We start from the raw sequence: 6000 nt of genomic DNA, 5'->3' as shown, positions 1-6000 counted from the left end.
CTGGGTTCTATCCACAGCTCTGGGAGGGAAGTGGGGTACAGTAGGTTAGAGTTGGGGAGCCAGGACCCCTGGGTTCCAGCTCTGCCCCTGATGGGGATGACCCCCCCATAACAAGGAGAATGCCAGTTACTGCCTGGGGCCCATGCCCAGAAAGCCCTTGGCAGTGCCCACCTTTCCATAAGGGTGGGGGGGGTTATTACAGAGCCCGCGACCTCGTCAGACTCCCCATGACGGGGTTGCTTGGCAGCTGACTCAGCCTTTCCCGCCCGGGAGCTCTGGTGCCAGACAAACACCTGACGCCCACAGAGCTAGAGCAACTGCCTGGGGCAGGATCAAAGCCCCCCACCCCCGGCTGGAAACCGCCCACACAGCAGCCCCCGCTTCCTGGAAAGAGGAGATCAGCTGCTGCATCTGGCTATGCAGGAGCTGATTCCCCTCCCTCCCCCTGCAGGGTTCATGCCCTCCCGGTGGAGGCTGCGTTTGTCTTCCCCTGACTCCAGGAGTTCAGGCCATGTTCCTGGGCGCCCACGGCAGGGGGCGGGAGCTGGGCACCAGCGCACTTCCAGTCTAGTGCACAGCTGTGTGTGTAATGGGTGTCAACACACATACAGCTGCAGCTGCGCACCCACATGCATACACACACGGGTGAACAAATGCACATGTGCATGCACAAACCACCTGCACACACATACCCGTGTGCTGCACATACACAAACCCACAGCCCCGTGTGCTCACATGCACACACTCTCTCTCTTTGCCAAGCTACAGATCCCTGAACGGCTCCAGCCCTGACGCCGCCCGGCGGCCCCTTGGCTCTGCAGCCAGCTCCTTGCACTTTGCTGAGCTGAGCGGCAGCCAGGGAGACGCGCAGGGCCCCTGGGAGGGGGGCCACGCAGCGCTTGAGGGGTTAACGGTAAAGGCAAACGCGCAGGTAAACAAACCGCAATATCCAGACTTCCATGCGGAAAGTTCAGCAGCAAAAGTACCGGCAGGCACCGGAGTGAGGGGATGGGCTGCCCGGGGCTCCTGCTGCAGGCCGGGGCCCAGCTCGGAGGCTGCCCAGACTCTGGTGCTGCATGGTGGACTTTGGGCCTGGACGCGCTGGGTCTGTTGCAGATACATGTGCCTGGGAAGGTGCCTGTGCCCTGTGCACGGGCCATGGGCCCAGTCGAGGGTGCCCAGGTCTCTGCGGGTGTTAGCCAGCGTGGCCTGGCCCCGTCGGGCGCTGTGCAGCCAGCGGCTGGTTAGAGAGGCAAGTGTTTGCAGCCCTGGGGGAACCCTGGCTCCCCAGGTGACACCTGGCTGCCCATTGGCTCTAGGGGTCACCAACGTGGGTGTGCGTGTGTGCATGTGTGTGCGTGTGCATATGTGAGTGTGTGTGTGTGCATGTGCATGTGCGTGTGCATGCATGTGTGAGTGTGTGTATGTGTGTGAGTGCATGTGTGTGCATGCATGTGTGTGTGTGCATGTGTAAGAGTGTATGTGTGTGCGTCTATGTATGTGAGTGTGTGTGTAAGAGTGCATGTGTGCATGCCTGTGTGTGTAGATATGTGTGTTCGTGTGCATGTGCGCGTGTGCATGAGAGTGTGTGTGTGTATGCATGGGTGTGTGCATGCATGTGTGGTGTGCGTGTGTGACTGTGTGTGCGCATGTGTGTGCGTGTGTCAGTGCATGTGCATGTGGTGTGTTTGCATGTGAGTGTGCGTGAGCACGTGTGTATGTGTGTGCGTGTGTGAGCACGTGTGTGCATACGTGTGTGCATGTGTGTGGTGTGTTTGCACGTGTTTGTGTGTGTGTGATGTGCACTCAGGCTGGCAGGCTGGTTGGCCAGGCGGGAGCCTACAGGCACGGGCCGGTCTCGCCCTATCACCCCGCCGGCTGGCCAGCTGTGAGCAGGGACCTGCCCATGGGAGAGCGTGGGGCTGGCTCCGGCTCCCCTGGCTGTCACTCAGGGTCGTGGCGCTGGGGGGGCTGGAGCAGCTGTCCTGAGTGAAGGAAGCAGAGGCAGCTCCTAACGGGGGGGCTGGGAACGGAAGCTGCCTGTCTAGTGCTGTTCAGGGAAAGAGGAACTCGTGTACATGGTGCAATTAAACGGCTCCCGCCTAGAAAACAGCCTGAGATTGTCACCTGTTCCCCATCCAGACGGAAAGCCCCAGACTGCAGCTCCCGCTGGGGCAGAGACTCCACACACAGGAGATCTGTGGGCGGCGGGGGAGGCAGCGCACTCAGCCTTGCTGCTGCGTTCACAGGCCGTAAACCCCATCCGGCCGAGAGCCACTTAGCACTGGCTGTCAGGGGAGCATCCTGACCGAGACCAGACCCCAACTGAGATCAGGGCCCTGTCATGCCAGGTGCTGCCCAGACCCCAACTGAGATCAGGGCCCTGTCCTGCCAGGTGCTGTCCAGACCCCAGCCGAGATCAGGGCCCCGTCGTGCCAGGCGCTGCCCAGACCCCAACTGAGATCAGGGCCCCGTCGTGCCAGGTGCTGCCCAGACCCCAGCCGAGATCAGGGCCCTGTCGTGCCAGGCGCTGCCCAGACCCCGGCCGAGATCAGGGCCCCGTCCTGCCAGGTGCTGCCCAGACCCCAACTGAGATCAGGGCCCTGTCCTGCCGCCAGACCCCAGCGAGATCAGGGCCCCGTCGTGCCAGGCGCTGCCCAGACCCCCGGCCGAGATCAGGGCCCCGTCATGCCGGGCGCTGCCCAGACCCCAACTGAGATCAGGGCCCCGTCGTGCCAGGTGCTGCCCAGACCCCAACTGAGATCAGGGCCCTGTCCTGCCAGGTGCTGCCCAGACCCCAACTGAGATCAGGGCCCCGTCATGCCAGGTGCTGCCCAGACCCCAGCCGAGATCAGGGCCCCGTCGTGCCAGGTGCTGCCCAGACCCCAGCCGAGATCAGGGCCCCGTCATGCCGGGCACTGCCCAGACCCCAACTGAGATCAGGGCCCCGTCATGCCAGGTGCTGCCCAGACCCCAACTGAGATCAGGGCCCCGTCGTGCCGGGCGCTGCCCAGACCCCAACTGAGATCAGGGCCCCGTCATGCCAGGTGCTGCCCAGACCCCAACCGAGATCAGGGCCCCGTCGTGCCAGGTGCTGCCCAGACCCCAGCCGAGGTCAGGGCCCCGTCGTGCCAGGTGCTGCCCAGACCCCAGCCGAGATCAGGGCCCATTCATGCCAGGTGCTGCCCAGACCCCAGCCGAGATCAGGGCCCCGTCATGCCAGGTGCTGCCCAGACCCCAGCCGAGATCAGGGCCCCGTCATGCCGGGCACTGCCCAGACCCCAACTGAGATCAGGGCCCCGTCATGCCAGGTGCTGCCCAGACCCCAACTGAGATCAGGGCCCCGTCCTGCCGGGCGCTGCCCAGACCCCAACTGAGATCAGGGCCCCGTCATGCCAGGTGCTGCCCAGACCCCAACCGAGATCAGGGCCCCGTCGTGCCAGGTGCTGCCCAGACCCCAGCCGAGATCAGGGCCCCGTCGTGCCAGGTGCTGCCCAGACCCCAGCCGAGATCAGGGCCCTTTCATGCCAGGTGCTGCCCAGACCCCAGCCGAGATCAGGGCCCCGTCATGCCAGGTGCTGCCCAGACCCCAGCCGAGATCAGGGCCCCGTCATGCCGGGCACTGCCCAGACCCCAACTGAGATCAGGGCCCCGTCATGCCAGGTGCTGCCCAGACCCCAACTGAGATCAGGGCCCCGTCGTGCCGGGCGCTGCCCAGACCCCAACTGAGATCAGGGCCCCGTCATGCCAGGTGCTGCCCAGACCCCAACCGAGATCAGGGCCCCGTCGTGCCAGGTGCTGCCCAGACCCCAACCGAGATCAGGGCCCCGTCGTGCCAGGTGCTGCCCAGACCCCAGCCGAGATCAGGGCCCCGTCGTGCCAGGTGCTGCCCAGACCCCAGCCGAGATCAGGGCCCTTTCATGCCAGGTGCTGCCCAGACCCCAGCCGAGATCAGGGCCCCGTCATGCCAGGTGCTGCCCAGACCCCAGCCGAGATCAGGGCCCCGTCGTGCCAGGCGCTGCCCAGACCCCGGCCGAGATCAAGGCCCCGTCATGCCGGGCGCTGCCCAGACCCCAACTGAGATCAGGGCCCCGTCATGCCAGGTGCTGCCCAGACCCCAACTGAGATCAGGGCCCCGTCGTGCCGGGCGCTGCCCAGACCCCAACTGAGATCAGGGCCCCGTCATGCCAGGTGCTGCCCAGACCCCAACTGAGATCAGGGCCCCGTCGTGCCAGGTGCTGCCCAGACCCCAGCCGAGATCAGGGCCCCGTCGTGCCAGGCGCTGCCCAGACCCCGGCCGAGATCAAGGCCCCGTCATGCCGGGCGCTGCCCAGACCCCAACTGAGATCAGGGCCCCGTCATGCCAGGTGCTGCCCAGACCCCAGCCGAGATCAGGGCCCGGTCACTCCGGGTGCTGCCCAGACCCCAACTGAGATCAGGGCCCTGTCCTGCCAGGTGCTGTCCAGACCCCAGCCGAGATCAGGGCCCCGTCGTGCCAGGCGCTGCCCAGACCCCAACTGAGATCAGGGCCCCGTCGTGCCAGGTGCTGCCCAGACCCCAACTGAGATCAGGGCCCTGTCCTGCCAGGTGCTGCCCAGACCCCAGCCGAGATCAGGGCCCTGTCCTGCCAGGTGCTGCCCAGACCCCAACTGAGATCAGGGCCCCGTCGTGCCAGGTGCTGCCCAGACCCCAGCCGAGATCAGGGCCCCGTCGTGCCAGGCGCTGCCCAGACCCCGGCCGAGATCAGGGCCCCGTCATGCCGGGCGCTGCCCAGACCCCAACTGAGATCAGGGCCCCGTCGTGCCAGGTGCTGCCCAGACCCCAACTGAGATCAGGGCCCTGTCCTGCCAGGTGCTGCCCAGACCCCAACTGAGATCAGGGCCCCGTCATGCCAGGTGCTGCCCAGACCCCAGCCGAGATCAGGGCCCCGTCGTGCCAGGTGCTGCCCAGACCCCAGCTGAGATCAGGGCCCCGTCGTGCCGGGCGCTGCCCAGACCCCAACTGAGATCAGGGCCCCGTCATGCCAGGTGCTGCCCAGACCCCAACTGAGATCAGGGCCCCGTCGTGCCGGACGCTGCCCAGACCCCAACTGAGATCAGGGCCCCGTCGTGCCGGGCGCTGCCCAGACCCCAACTGAGATCAGGGCCCCGTCGTGCCGGGTGCTGCCCAGACCCCAACTGAGATCAGGGCCCCGTCGTGCCAGGTGCTGCCCAGACCCCAGCCGAGATCAGGGCCCCGTCGTGCCGGGTGCTGCCCAGACCCCAACTGAGATCAGGGCCCCGTCGTGCCAGGCGCTGCCCAGACCCCAGCCGAGATCAGGGCCCCGTCGTGCCAGGCGCTGCCCAGACCCCGGCCGAGATCAAGGCCCCGTCATGCCGGGCGCTGCCCAGACCCCAACTGAGATCAGGGCCCCGTCATGCCAGGTGCTGCCCAGACCCCAGCCGAGATCAGGGCCCGGTCACTCCGGGTGCTGCCCAGACCCCAACTGAGATCAGGGCTCTGTCGTGCCGGGTGCTGCCCAGACCCTGGCCGAGATCAGGGCGCTGTCGTGCCAGGCGCTGTCCAGACCCCAGCCGAGATCAGGGCCCTGTCGTGCCAGGCGCTGTCCAGTCCCCAGCCGAGATCAGGGCCCTTTCATGCCAGGTGCTGCCCAGACCCCAGCCGAGATCAAGGCCCCGTCATGCCGGGCGCTGCCCAGACCCCAACTGAGATCAGGGCCCCGTCGTGCCAGGTGCTGCCCAGACCCCAACTGAGATCAGGGCTCTGTCATGCCAGGCGCTGCCCAGACCCTGGCTGAGATCAGGGCCCGGTCACTCCGGGTGCTGCCCAGACCCCAACTGAGATCAGGGCCCCGTCGTGCCAGGTGCTGCCCAGACCCCAACTGAGATCAGGGCTCTGTCATGCCAGGCGCTGTCCAGTCCCCAGCCGAGATCAGGGCTCCGTCGTGCCGGGCGCTGCCCAGACCCCAACTGAGATCAGGGCCCCGTTGTGCCGGGCGCT

Source organism: Gopherus evgoodei, unplaced genomic scaffold (assembly GCF_007399415.2).
Source record: "Gopherus evgoodei ecotype Sinaloan lineage unplaced genomic scaffold, rGopEvg1_v1.p scaffold_40_arrow_ctg1, whole genome shotgun sequence".
NCBI lineage: Eukaryota > Metazoa > Chordata > Testudines > Testudinidae > Gopherus > Gopherus evgoodei.
The sequence above is the reverse complement of the archived record's forward strand: the minus strand, read 5'-3'. Positions refer to the sequence as shown.